The 15607-nt window shown below is 37.0% G+C and overlaps 1 long non-coding RNA gene across 1 annotated transcript in view; it reads left to right on the top strand.

Annotated features, from left to right (window-relative positions):
- LOC137756191 (uncharacterized) overlaps positions 1-15607 on the top strand; it is a 97396-nt gene that overhangs the window by 39215 nt on the left and 42574 nt on the right. The window lies entirely within an intron of this gene.

Genomic DNA, 15607 nt, shown 5'->3' on the forward strand with positions numbered 1-15607 from the left:
AGTAGGAATATACAATGGATGAAAAGAAAGCCTTTTCAATAAATAGGGCTGAGAAAAATGGACAACTACATGCAAAAGAATGACACTGGACCACTTTCTCACACAACATACAAAAATAAACTTGAAATGTATTAAAGACTTAAATGTAAGATGTGAAACTAAAAATTCTAGAAGAAAACATAGGCAATACACTCTTTGGCATTGGTTTTAGCAATATTTTTTTTGACCTGTCTCCTCTGGCAAGGGAAATAAAAGCAAAATTAAACAAATAAGACTGCATCAAACTAAAAAACTTTTGCACAGCAAAGGAAACTATCAACAAAATGAAAAAGTCAGCCTACTGAATTTGCAAATGACATATCTGATAAGGAGTTAATAACCAAAATATACGAAGAACTCATACAACTTAATACCAACAAAACAATAGGATTAAAAAAGGGCAGAGGACCTGAATAGACATTTTCCCAAAAATGTGCAGATGGTCAACTGACTCATGAAAAGACGCTCAACATCACTAATCATCAGGGAAATTCAGATCAAAACCACCAAGAAATATCACCTCACAGCTGTCAGGATGGCTATTATAAAAAATAAAATAAAATAAAATAAAAATAACAAGTGTTGGCATGGATGTGGAGAAAAGGGAACACTTGTGCACTGTCGGTGGAATTGTAAATTGGTGCAGCTACTAATGAAGATGGTATGGAGGTTCCTCAAAAAATTAAAAATAGAACTACCACATGGTCCATCAATTTCCTTTCTGGGAAGGAAAGAAAACCAGAAGCAAAAAAATCTCACTAATTAGAAAAGATATATGCACCCCTATGTTCATTGCAGCATTATTTACAATAGCCAAGTTATGAAAGCAACATGTGTCTACTGACACATGGATAAAGAAGATGTGATATATATAGTGGAATATTACTCAGCCATTAAAAATGCAATTTACAATAACATGGATGGCTCTAGAGGGCATTATGCTAAGTGAAATAAGTCAGACAAAAGAAAGACAAATACCATATTTTATCACTTATATATGGAATCCAAGACACAAAACAAATGAATAAACAAATAAATGGATAAACAAACCAGAATGAAAATAGAGTCATAGACACCAAGAACAAACAGGTGGTTGCCAGAGGGGAGGAGGTGGGGGGATGGCAAAATAAGTGAAGGGAATTAAGCAGTACAAGCTTCTAGTCATAAAATAAGTAAGTCATGGGGATGTAATATACAGCATGAGCCTTATGGTCAATAATACTGTAATACCTTTGTATGGGGTCAAATGGTTACTAGACTTACTGTGGTAATCATTTTGTAATGTATTTCAACGTTGAATCACTATGTTGTATGCCTGAATTTAACATAGTATTGTACATCACCTATATTTCAATGGAAAGAAAAGCAATTTGAAATGATACCACAGTGACTGTAAAATGAAACAAACAGTTGACTTCTTAGTCTTGAAATGAATACATGACACCAAGTCTGCAAATTTGGGGGCTGATGGTTTAATTGGAATTTCTTCAAATTAACTTCTATGTAGAACACAATGCTTATCAAAAGATAAGTAATAAAAGTGTGCCCATTTTTAGCTTACTTATATGTTATTAAATTTCAACAGTAATAAGGACAATTGTTTAGATTTAGAACTTAGAGCAAGAAAAAACCAAATTTTTTTCCAAGGAAGAGTACTGTATCACTCATGTTGTTTAGAATTGGTAGCCTAAACAGACAGACATTTAGTTCATTTTAGTAGTGTCTTTAAATCTCCTACTGGCAATCCCCTTTCCCATCATTCATTGTGCCTCTCCCACTACCCACAGCTCTGCACTTGGTACCTCACTGGGTATGTCAGGCCTCATAGCACCTTAGATGCAAATCTCAGCTTCCTTCAGCTGTTTTCACAGGAAATCTGTTTACTCCAGTCCAAGAAAGCATTTTCCCTCCTCCTTTATTTTGGTATAATTGACAAATAAAATTGTGAGATATTTAAAATGTACAGTGTGATAATTTGATATAAATATATATTGTAAAATTCATCCCATCTCGATTCATCCCATCGAGTTAATTAACATATCCATCACCTCATGTATTTATCTTTCTTTGTGTTTGTGAGAACATTTAAGTTCTACTCTCTTAGCAAATTTCAGTTATACCATAACAGTGTTATCAACTATAGTCATCACGTTTTACATTAGATCCTCAGAACTTTCTCATCTTATAACAAAGTTTGTACTCTTTTATCAACCTCTCCCTATTTCCCCCACCCCTAGTCCCTGGCAGTCACTTTTCTAATCTCTGCTTATATGAGTTCAATTTTTTTTTAAGATTCCATATATAATTGATACTATGAGGGTTATCTGTCTTTTTCTCTCTGGCTTTTTTCACTTATCATAATGCCCTTTGGGTTTATCCATGTCATTGCAAATAGTAGGATCTCCTTCTGTTTTAAGGCTGAATAATATTCCACTGTCAAATTTTAGAAGATGTACTGATGATGTGATGTGTTACGGGCAGCCTCACAGAGCTCGATTTCCTGTTGGGGTCAAGGCTGACACTGCCGCACCCACCCATCTTTTTCCTTCCTCTCAGAAGCAACAAACAAATCCCTATCTCTCTTTGCTGCATGCCTGGCAACGCCCCTTACCAACCCCCTTCCCCTCCACTGCCAAGATTATAACTGATTGTTTTAACAAATGTGTGTCCCTCCATAAAAGAATTCTCATAGGGACTGCCAAGAGAATGGCATTTTACCTATTTTGTTACATAAATGACAGGTTATATGTAATTTTTTCAGAGAGTAGTTCATTTTTTTTTCCCAAAGGATTTTAGCTTTGAGAATGTATTGATAGTCATCACTGGTCAAGTTCATGATCTGTAGCTAGAAAAACATAAACACTAAGAAGCAAATTGGTTTCTCCTTTCTAGAAAGACTGATTGCAAGCCTAATTCTACAGCTTGTCCCAGGTGCTTAAAAACTATTGCACTTAAGTTTTGTCATTGATTAAGCCCCTTTATTAACATTTTGAGGAAATTAAAGGAAACGCAAGAATTCTTTTATATATTTTTTGCATATTTGTAAGCAATTATTAATAACTGTTTGCCTGTCTTTTCCTTTTAACCCGATTGCATAAATTTCATGTGAAACTTTCTCTCCTGGTTACCATTTTCTAAAACTTTAATCATACCTCTTGCTCTTTTCCTAACTTTTCTGCATTTAACATTCTTCATACTTATTTGATTAGTTGTGATTAAATAGTAAAACTATCACAAATAATTTGGATATTTTTACTGATTATAACATTTAATAAATATATTTTGATTTTAATTATATTTAATCCACATGAATTAGTGGATTCTAATTTCATATAAGTACTTTAAGTGTCTTTCATGCTCACATTTTGGTTATTTCCTTTACACAACCCATTTCCTGCTTTTACTGGAAGTTGAGCAGGGTTTTTCTATTTTTGTTTTTAATTTTACTGTTCCCCAAGGCTTTCTTAATTGTGTTTTTCTTGGGTAGGCAACATCTTGCCACGGAATATTTGAGCAATCACTAAAGTATACCCACACACCACTTATTAAATGAGTTGTTTCTTTTTTTTAATGAAGTATTTGGTTAATAGGTAACAAAGACAATTTCCAATACATCACTCCACAGCCCAGTATCTAGAATTTTCCTAGTGAAATACAATTCTAGAAATGATCTCCTTTCATATTTGTTATTTAATTTATCACATTATGGATCTCAAGAGTTGGTGGTAATAGCCAATGAAATACTACGCTTAAGAAAGAAGGTAATGTTATTTGAATGCATTTATTAGTTTTGTGCTTTACATAAAATATTTTATTCTATTCTCTCAACTGTCATAATATAATTAATTCCAAAATTTAGAGATGAGGAAGTTAGGATTTATAGATGTTCAAAAGCTTGGCAAAGGTCATATTAGTAAGTGGTAATGCTCCTTTCCCCTACTGCTTAAGTTTTTTCATGATTTTTGCAGAGCCCAGGAATTTAAAGACTAAATTGTTTTATTTTCCTGGTGTACTTAGGCCTACATTTTTTAGAAGAATGATGTATCAAAAATAGTATCAAAAGGATTTTCAAATGAAATCAGCTCTACAGAAAGTCTTCCTGTTCCTTTCCCTTATTCACTCCTGTGATTGTGATGAGTGCAACAATGTGTTCTATTCCATATGTTCTTCTTGCAACTAAATTTTGACACTGTTCCCACCAAGGAATGGGATCTGTGTTCTTTCCACTAAAATCCAGTTGTCAGTGGTAGTGACACTTTGTGACTTCCAATGCTAAATCATAAAAGGTGATTTTTTTTTTTTTTGCCTTGTTCACTTGGGACCCTCACTCAACTCAGTCACCATAGTGTAAGGAAGCCCAAGAAGCTCGTAGAGAGTTACACGTGGAGAGCCTCCAAGGCTCCAGTCATCAGCCATGTATGATTAAACTCCCAACAAACAGCCAGCACCAACTTGCCAGCCATGTGAGTGAGTCACCTTGGAAGTGATCCCATAGTCCTCAGTTGAGCTGATGCCACGTGGAGCAGGGATGAGTCTTCCACACAGATCACAGTCCAAATTGAAGGTATGAAAGCTCAATAAACTATTGCTGTTGTTTTAAGCCACTAAGTTTTGTGGTGATTTGTAATTCAACCACAAATAACTATTGAAAAGATACATGCACCCCCGTGTTCATAGCGGCACTGTTTACAATAGCCAAAATAATGAAGCAACCTAAGTGTCCATCAACAGATGAATGGATAAAGAAGATGGGGTACATATATATAATGGAATATTACTCAGCCATAAAAAAGAATGAAATAATGCCATTTGCAGCAACATGGATGGACCTAGAGATTATCATACTAAGTGAAGTGAGTCAGACAAAGACAAATATATGATATCACTTATATGTGGAATCTAAAAACTAGTACAAATAAACTTATTTACAAAACAGAAACAGACTCATAGACATAGAAAATAAAAAACAACTTATTTTCACTAAAGGGGAAGGCAGAGAGGAGGGGTAAATTGGGAGTATGGGATTAACAAATGCGCACTACCATATATAAAATAGGTAAACAACAAGGATTTACTGTATAGACCAGGGAACTATATTCAATGTCTTATAATAAACTATAATGGAAAAGAATAAAAAAAGAATATAGATATATACATATATGTATAACCGAACCACTTTGCTGTACACCTGAAACTAACACAATATTGTAAATCAACTGTACTTCAATTAAAAAAAAACAACCTAAACAAGTATCAAATATTCTTTTGGATTCATGGAAAACTTACTTTTAAAAATCATTTTCATTGCACTATATTTCTGAAAGTTTCCTATCCATTAGGTGAACTCAGAACTACTCTGATAAACATGACCCAAGCAAAATTTCCCAGCTCCAGGAAGCCTTGCACAAGTGTGAAATCATTTCTGTTTTGTACTTTTATACTTACTCTGCTTTACTATAAAGCCCCGTTTGTCTATTTTGACCAGAAAGTTCTAGGAAAAAGGAAATTAATTTATTTGACCTGGACTTGCTGCAGTGGTATGAATAGAGGAAGTAACCTTTGTACTAGTTAACAGTTTAAAATAAATGTATTTGAACCTCAGACTGTTCTATTGCTACAAGTTATCTAACTTCTATTAATTCTATAATTGAATAAATATTTTATTTAAGTTAAGGATTTTTTTCCTTCTAAAAAACCTGCTTCTTGCAGTCACAGCTTATCTCCCTTTAGTCCATTTCTCGTGTCTTATTCGCAGATATTTTAAAATGTGATTTTTCTTAGAAATATAATTTTTCTTTCTCATTTTCCTTAGTCTTACCATGATAATTGGTCATAAACACCAAGGTCATGGTTTTCAATTATCCAGACTTAGACATCCATTTGATAAGCTTGTAAGATCATCAATTATATTGTCTATCTGCATATTTTAACATGACATAAATAGACCACATTCTACAATGTTGTTGAATATATGTACCAATAAATACATGACTCATATTAACTATTTGAAAGGGTAAGTGTACAGGAACTCAGGAAATTTGTATAGGTGGTCTCAATTGTTTCTGAGGGTCCATTTTCTAGGGACACTAAATCCGAATGTCTAATGTCACAACTGCCCTAGCCTCGGTTTCCCTTCCCTTTCAAACAAAGCTTGAAACAGGGGCTTGTGTGTAGGTAATTCATTTAGGAAGAGACCCCAGGTAACAGGAATGGGGACTGAGGGAGTGTAACCTGGAAGGAGGGAAAGGAATGATTGGAGTAATTTATCAAATTGGTCATTACTGTAGCTACAGGGGCTCAATTCCAGCTTCTGGTGAGCTGTTTAGAAGGTACATGCACCATTGTCCTGTCAGACTTCACTTCAGAAACACGAGTTCAAAGACAGAATAATTAAGAATTTCAAGAGAGTTACAACAGGGGACTAAACTCAGGTCCTTCTGCATGCAGGACCATGCATAACTGCAGTGGTTACACGCTCATGAAGCTGGCCCTGCTTGTGATCTTTGAGATGTGGCACTAAAAGGCTGGAGATCGTCGTCTCAAGGCAAAGCAGAGACTGAAGTGTGAACGCAGGAGCTGGGGGGCTGAGGGGATTGTGAGGACATGAGCTCACAAGCTTTAGGAATGCACGGAAGTCCAGGGAAGCATTTATATGTACGCAGCTTAGAAATTGGCAATTCAGTGCAAACTCATCTAAATCTAATGGAGACGAGGTCCCAGCTGGCATTTGGGTTACACCTGTATTAGGACAGCTTTGGCTATATTACCTTTTGGAACAGCTTTAACACATTTGCAATTCACATAGAGTTTCTGATGAGAAACTCTTTTTTTTTTTTAATGTTTATTTATTTATTTATTTTCTTATTAGTCAACCATTTTATACACATCAGTGTATACATGTCAATCCCAATCTCCCAATTCATCACACCACAACACCCACCCCCCTCTGCTTTCCCCCCTTGGTGTCCATACGTTTGTTCTCTACATCTGTCTCAATTTCTGCTCTGCAAACCGGTTCATCTGTACCATTTTCTTGGTTCCACATATATGCGTTAATATACGATATTTATTTTTCTCTTTCTGACTTCACTCTGTATGACAGCCTCTAGATTCATCCATGTCTCTACAAATGACCCAATTTCGTTCCTTTTTATGGCTGAGTAATATTCCATTGTATATATGTACCATTTCTTCTATATCCATTCATCTGTCGATGGGCATTTAGGTTGCTTCCATGACCTGGCTATTGTAAAGAGTGCTGCAATGAACATTGGGGGTGCATGTGTCTTTGTGAATTACGGTTTTCTCTGGGTATATGCCTAGTAGTGGGATTGCTGGATCATATGGTAATTCTATTTTTAGTGCTTTGTTTTGTTTTGTTTTGTTTTGTTTTGTTTATATTTATTTTTGGCTATGTTGGGTCTTTGTTTCTGTGTGAGGGCTTTCTCCAGTTGCGGCGAGTGGGGACCACTCTTCATCGCGGTGCGCGGGCCTCCCACCGTGGCGGCCTCTCCCGTTGCGGGGCACAGGCTCCAGACGCCCAGGCCCAGTAGTTGTGGCTCACGGGCCCAGTCGCTCTGCGGCATGTGGAATCTTCCCAGACCAGGGCTCGAACCCGTGTCCCCTGCATTGGCAGGCAGATTCCCAACCACTGCGCCACCAGGGAAGCACTTTATTTTTAGTGCTTTAAGGAACCTCCATACTGTTCTCCATAGTGGCTGTATCAATTTACATTCCCAACAACAGTGCAAGAGGGTTCCCTTTTCTCCACACCCTCTCCAGCATTTGTTGTTTGTAGATTTTCTGATGATGCTCATTCTAACTGGTGTGAAGTGATATCTCATTGTAGTTTTGATTTGCATTTCTCTAATAATTAGTGATGTTGAGCAGCTTTTCATACGCTTCTTGGCCATCTGTATGTCTTCTTTGGAGAAATGTCTATTTAGGTCTTCTGCCCATTTTTGGATGGGGTTGTTTGTTTTTTTAATATTGAGCTGCATGAGCTGTTTATATATTTTGGAGATTAATCCTTTGTCCGATGATTCATTTGCAAATATTTTCTCCCATTCTGAGGGTTGTTTTTTCATCTTGTTTATGGTTTCCTTTGCTGCGCAAAAGCTTTTAAGTTTCATTAGGTCCCATTTGTTTATTTTTGTTTTTATTTCCATTACTCTAGGAGGTGGATCAAAAAATATCTTACTGTGATTCATGTCAAAGAGTGTTCTTCCTATGTTTTCCTCTGAGAGTTTTATAGTGCCCAGTCTTACATTTAGGTCTCTAATCCATTTTGAGTTTATTTTTGTGTATGGTGTTAGGGAGTATTCTAATTTCATTCTTTTACAGGTAACTGTCCAGTTTTCCCAGCACCACTTATGGAAAAGACTGTCTTTTCTCCACTGTATATCCTTGCCTCCTTTGTCATAGATTAGCTGACCATAGATGCATGGGTTTATCTCTTGGCTTTCTATCCTGTTCCATAGATCTATATTTCTGTTTTTGTGCCAGTACCATGTTGTCTTGATGACTGTAGCTTTGTAGTATAGTCTGAAGGGGTCTTTTGTATGTCCATACAAATTGTAAGATTTTTGGTTCTAGTTCTGTAAAAAATGCCATTGGTAATTTGATAGGAATTGCATTGAATCTGTAGATTGCTTTGGGGAGTAGAGTCATTTTCACAATATTGATTCTTCCAATCCAAGAACATGGTATATCTCTCCATCTGTTGGTATCATTTTTAATTTCTTTCATCACTGTCTTATAGTTTTCTGCATACAGGTCTTTTGTCTCCCTAGGTAGGTTTATTCCTAGGTATTTTATTATTTTTGTTGCAATGGTAAATGGGAGTGTTTCCTTAATTTCTCTTCCAGATTTTTCATCATTAGTGTATAGGAATGCAAGAGACTTCTGTGCATTAATTTAGTATCCTGCAACTTTACCAAATTCATTGATTAGCTCTAGTAGTTTTCTGGTGGCATCTTTAGGATTTTCTATGTATAGTATCATGTCATCTGCAAACAGTGAGAGTTTTACATCTTTTCCAATTTGTATTCCTTTTATTTCTTTTTCTTCTCTGATCGCCATGGTTAGGACTTCCAAAACTATGTTGAATAATAGTGGTAAGAGTGGACATCCTTGTCTTGTCCCTGATCTTAGAGGAAATTCTTTCAGTTTTTCACCATTGAGAATGATGTTTCCTGTGGGTTTGTCATACATAGCCTTTATTATGTTGAGGCAGGTTCCCTCTATGTCCACTTTCTGGAGAGTTTTTATCATAAATGGGTGTTCAATTTTGTCAAAAGCTTTTTCTGCATCTATTGCGACCATCATATGGTTTTTATTCTTCAATTTGTTAATGTGGTGTATCACATTGATTGATTTGCGTATACTAAAGAATCCTTGCATCCCTGGGATAAATCCCACTTGATCATGGTGTATGATCCTTTTAATGTGTTGTTGGATTCTGTTTGCTAGTATTTTGTTGAGGATTTTTGCATCTATATTCATGAGCGATACTGGTCTGTAATTTTCTTTTTTTGTCGTATCTTTGTCTGGTTTTGGTATCAGGGTGATGGTGGCCTCATAGAATGAGTTTGGGAGTGTTCCTTCCTCTGCAATTTTTTGGAAGAGTTTGAGAAGGATGGGTGTTAGCTCTTCTCTAAATGTTTGATAGAATTCACCTGTGAAGCCATCTGGTCCTGGACTTTGTTTGTTGGAAGATTTTTAATCACAGTTTCAATTTCATTACTTGTGATTGGTCTGTTCATATTTTCTATTTCTTCCTGGTTCAGCCTTGGAAGGTTATACCTTTCTAAGAATTTGTCCATTTCTTCCAGGTTCTGCATTTTATTGGCATAGAGTTGCTTGTAGTAGTCTCTTAGGATGCTTTGTATTTCTGCAGTGTCTGTTGTAACTTCTCCTTTTTCATTTCTAATTTTATTGATTTGAGTCCTCTCCCTCTTTTTCTTGATGAGTCTGGCTAATGGTTTATCAATTTTGTTTATCTTCTCAAAGAACCAGCTTTTAGTTTTATTGATCTTTGCTATTGTTTTCTTTGTTTCTATTTCATTTAGTTCTGCTCTGATTTTTATGATTTCTTTCCTCCTGCTAACTTTGGGTTTTGTTTGTTCTTCTTTCTCTAGTTCCTTTAGGTGTAACGTTAGATTGTTTATTTGGGATTTTTCTTGTTTCTTGAGGTAGGCTTCTATAGCTATAAACTTCCCTCTTAGAACTGCTTTTGCTGCATCCCATAGGTTTTGGATCATCGTGTTTTCATTGTCATTTGTCTCTAGGTATTTTTTGATTTCCTCTTTGATTTCTTCAGTGATCTCTTGGTTATTTAGTAACGTATTGTTTAGCCTCCATGTGTTCGTGTTTTTTACGTTTCTTTCCCTGTAATTGATTACTAATCTCATAGCATTGCAGTCTGAAAAGATGCTTGATATGATTTCAATTTTCTTAAATTTACTGAGGCTTGATTTGCGACCCAAGATGTGATCTATCCTGGAGAATGTTCCGTGCGCACTTGAGAAGAAAGTGTAATCTGCTGTTTTTGCGTGGAATGTCCTATATATATCAATCAAATCTCTCTGGTCTATTGTGTCATTTAAAGCTTGTGTTTCCTTATTAATTTTCTGTTTGGATGATCCGTCCATTGGTGCAACTGAGGTGTTAAAGTCCCCCACTATTATTGTGTTACTGTCGATTTCCTCTTTTATAGCTGTTAGCAGTTGCCTTATGTATTGAGGTGCTCCTATGTTGGGTGCATATATATTTAGAATTGTTATATCTTCTTCTTGGATTGATCCCTTGATCATTATGTAGTGTCCTTCCTTGTCTCTTGTAACATCCTTTATTTTAAAGTCCATTTTATCTGATATGAGTATTGCTACTCCAGCTTTCTTTTGATTTCCATTTGCATGGAATACCTTTTTCCACCCCCTCACTTTCAGTCTGTATGTGTCCCTAGGTCTGAAGTGGGTCCCTTGGAGACAGCATATATATGGGTCTTGTTTTTGTATCCATTCAGCGAGCCTGTGTCTTTTGGTTGGAGCATTTAGTCCATTCACATTTAAGGTAATTATTGATATATGTCTTCCTATTACCATTTTCTTAATTGTTTTGGGTTTGTTTTTGTAGGTCCTTTTCTTCTCTTGTGTTTCCCACTTAGAGAAGTTCCTTTAGCATTTGTTGTAGAGCTGGTCTGGTGGTGCTGAATTCTCTTAGCTTTTGCTTGTCTGTAAAGCTTTTGATTTTTCCATCGCATCTGAATGAGAACCTTGCTGGGTAGAGTAATCTTGGTTGTAGGCTCTTCCTTTTCATCACTTTAAGTATATCATGCCACTCCCTTCTGGCTTGTAGAGTTTCTGCTGAGAAATCAGCTGTTGACCTTATGGGAGTTCCCTTGTATATTATTTGTTGTTTTTCCCTCGCTGCTTTCAATAATTTTTCTTTGTCTTTAATTTTTGCCAATTTGATTACTATGTGCCTCGGCGTGTTTCTCCTTGGGTTTACCCTGTATGGGACTCTCTGCACTTCCTGGACTTGGGTGGCTATTTCCTTTCCCATGTTAGGCAAGTTTTCTACTATAATCTCTTCCCGGGTCCTTTCTCTTTCTCTTCTCCTCCTGGGACCCCTATAATGAGAATGTGGTTGCATTTAATGTTGTCCCAGAGGTCTCTTAGGCTGTCTTCATTTCTTTTCATTCTTTTTTCTTTATTCTCTTCCACAGCAGTCAATTGCACCTGTCTTCCAGGTCACTTATCCGTTCTTCTGCCTCAGTTATTCTGCTATTGATTCCTTCTAGTGTAGATTTCATTTCAGTTATTTTATTGTTCATCTCTGTTTGTTTGTTCTTTAATTCTTCTAGGTCTTTGTTAAATATTTCTTGCGTCTTCTCAATCTTTGCCTCCGTTCTTTTTCTGAGGTCCTGGGTCATCTTCACTATCATTATTCTGAATTCTTTTTCTGGAAGATTGCCTCTCTCCGTTTCATTTAGTCGTTTTTCTGGGGTTTTATCTTGTTCCTTCATCTGGTACATTGCCCTCTGCCTTTTCATCTTGTCTATCTTTCTGTGAATGTGTTTTTTGTTCCACAGGCTGCAGGATTGTAGTTCTTCTTGCTTCTGCTGTCTGTCCTCTGGTGGATGAGGCTATCTAAGAGGCTTGTGGAAGTTTTCTGATGGGAGGCACTGGTGGTGGGTAGAGCTGACTGTTGCTCTCTGATGAGAAACTCTTGAGTCTTTGTCACATTTGCTATTCATCTTCTCTGTTCATCTTTTATTAGTATTGTCTTAGTCAGATCAGGCTGCCATAACAAAGTACCATAGTCTAAGTGGTTTTAAATAACAGAAATTTAATTCTCACAGTTCTAGAGGCTGAGAAGTCTAAGATCAAGGTGCCAGCTGATTTGGTTCCTCGTGAGAACTCTCTTCCTGATTTACAGATGGCCACCTTCTTGGTATATCATCATATGGCCTTTCCTCCATGCATACTAATGGGAAGAGAGACAGATAGAGAGATAGAGATAGAGATGGAGAGAGAGACACTCTTTTCCTCTTTTTGTAAGGACTCCAGTCCCATTCTATTAAGATCTCACCCTTTTAATCTCATTTTAACCATAATTACCTCCTAAAAGCCCTATCTCCAAATACAATCATAAAGGTGGGGGGGGTATGGGTAGGGCTTCAATATATAATTTTTTTTTTGGCAGGGGACACAATTCAGTCTATAGCAAGTATAAACTTTAAAATCTTAAGTGACGGATTTCATATTTATCAATATTCAATTTGATATAGGTTTATTTTGCCCATCTTTCTAACTGTCTGTAATACTTTGAGCTTTTATTCTGTGGAGTAGGTACTTATATAGGTGTATTGCCATCTCATGTCCCTACACTTTTGGGAAACTCTTCACATGGAAAACTGGATGGACCTCACCCCTCCCCCAAATATATCAAGATGCTAATGAGAATAAAGGGTTCTTTCATTTCTCAAGATTTACCTCATTGAAAGGCAGTTTGGGCTGTAATAGTAATATTTTTCTGTATCCGAAGAAGTGTCTATACAGCAGAAAAGCTGGTTCTGCTTTCATCCGTTCTAAGGAGTTGACACTGGGGACTTGGCATTCACTTCTGGATGCTACACTTAGGAGGGACACTGGGATGTCCAGCGGGGATGGTGAATGTCTTCAGGAGCATGGTCTAAGAGGAACAGTTGAAATTCTTAGTAGAAAAGAAAATGGGGGGACATGTATCTGATTTTAAATGTTCAAAGGCTTATCATATGAAAGAGGGATTAGGGTCCTCCTGAGTGCCCTCATAAAACAGAGCTAGTATTAATGGATAGATGTGAGAAGAAGGCAAATTAGTTTATGAGGAAAAACCTTTAAACAGCCAGAGCTGTGCAAAAAAGGGTGGCGACGGGGAGGTTCTCTGAATCATGACATAGGAAGCTTTCCTTTATTGACAGTATTGAATCAGGGGAAGAGTATTTTATACCAGGGTCATTGTCCAAGACTGAATTTGTCCTAGGGCAGTGGAATTGTGTGTAAATAGCAGGGAATGGTTCTTAAATTGTGAAACACCATTTGGTGCTCTGAGAAGGCTGATTTTCTGTTATTAGGTGCTGTGTCAAGGAATGCATAGCGTCTGTATTAATTTACTAGGTGTGCCATAACAAAGTACTTGAAACTGGGTGGTATCAAACAACAGAAATTTGTTGTCTCAAAGTTCTACAGGCTAGAAATTTGAAATCCAGGTGTTGGCAGGGCCAGACTCCCTCTGAAACTTATAGGGGAGAATCTTGCCTTTGCTTTTCCTAGCTTCTGAGGATTGCCATCAACTCTTGGCATTCTTTGGCTTGCAGCTTTGTAGCTCCAATCTTTGCCTCTGTTGTCACATGGCATTCCTCTTCTCATAAAGATACCAGTAATGTTTGATTAGGGCTCACTCTAATGATTTCAACTTAACAACATCTACTAACACCCTATTTCTAAATAAGGTCACATTGACAGGTACCAGGGCTTACGACTTCAACATATCCTTTTGGAGGACACAATTTAACCCTTAGTGGCATCCCCAGGAGGCTGATATACTGTGCTTTCATACTGGCTCTGTCCCTGCCATGCTCAATTTCCTAAGCAAGTCAGTTTGCCTCTTGGCACTTCAGTTATGCTCCTGTAAAATGAGAGCAGTAACTTTCTCTGGCCAGACATAGAGAAAGAACATGTGGACCCAGTGGGGAAAAGGGAGGGTGGGACGAATTGGGAGAGTGGCGTTGACATATATCCACTACCATGTGTAAAATCGATAGCTAGTGGGAAGCTGCTGCATAGCACAGGGAGCTCAGCTCAGTGCCCTGTGATGACCTAGAGGGGTGGCATGGAGCTGGTGGGAGGGAGGCGCAAGAGGGAGGGAATATATATATCTACACATATAGCTGATTCACTTTGTTGTCCAGCAGAAACTAACACAACATTGTAAAGCAATTATACGCCAATAAAAAAAATAAATGAATAAATAATATAATAAAAAAATAACTTTCTCTGGCCAACTGACAAGGTCTGATGTGACTACGTAAAGTGTTCACGCATGGTCATGTGATCTCAGAAGCCCTCATGTATAGATATGTTTATGGTAACCCTCTCAATATAGGTGCACCTCCAAATCCATTTGAGCATAATTAAAGCATGGCGTGCTTAATCTCTAACAGGTATAAAAAGTCTCACAGACACTAACTACAAAAGGCCAAAAGGCAGGGTCTGCAATAAGAACTTGAGAAACAGCACAGCTTTATTTCATTTTGGAAGTCTGAGAGAATGAACTAACTTAGTCAACACAATCTACCCAGTCCACATGAGGAAGAGGAGAACACAAGAGATCTGTTTTAGGATTTATTCTAAGATTTATGATCTAATTTTTCACCATGACAGTCACTTTGTTCCCACAACATCCTATTCAAAGACTTTCTGGTGGCCTAAATCTCTCATTTTCTTTTAAAGCCCCTGTTTTCCATCCTGTCCTTGATTTCCAGCTGTTCTTTGTGTTGATTACCATGAGTGATAATCTGGGGAGGCGTGCAACATGTTTGCAAGCAAAGGGAATGAATGGTCTGGCATTTGAGGAAGGACTAAAACAGACATTTCAGTCTGGAACCAGGCAAGCTGGAAGAATATGTTCTCAACAGCTTAAAGTAATGGATATGGACAGAAAATGGCAAAAACAATCTTGAAAAAGAAGAACAAAGTTAAAGGACTCATACTTCCTGGTTTGAAAACTTATTACAAAGCTACAGTAATCAAGACAGTGTGGTAGTGGCATAAGGATAGACATATAGATCAATGGAATAGGATTAAGAGTCCAGAAGTAAACTCTTACATTCAGGACAAATTTATTTCCAACAAATGTGCTAAGATAATTCAATGGAAGAAAGAATAATCCTTTTAACAAATGGTACTGGGACAGTGGAATATCCACATGTAGAAGAGTGAAATTGGACATCTACCTCGCACCATACACAAAAATGAACTCAAAATGGATCATAGACTTAAATGTAAGAACTACATCTAGAAAA

The sequence above is a fragment of the Eschrichtius robustus genome, chromosome 2 (assembly GCF_028021215.1).
Source record: "Eschrichtius robustus isolate mEscRob2 chromosome 2, mEscRob2.pri, whole genome shotgun sequence".
NCBI classification, from domain to species: Eukaryota; Metazoa; Chordata; class Mammalia; order Artiodactyla; family Eschrichtiidae; genus Eschrichtius; species Eschrichtius robustus.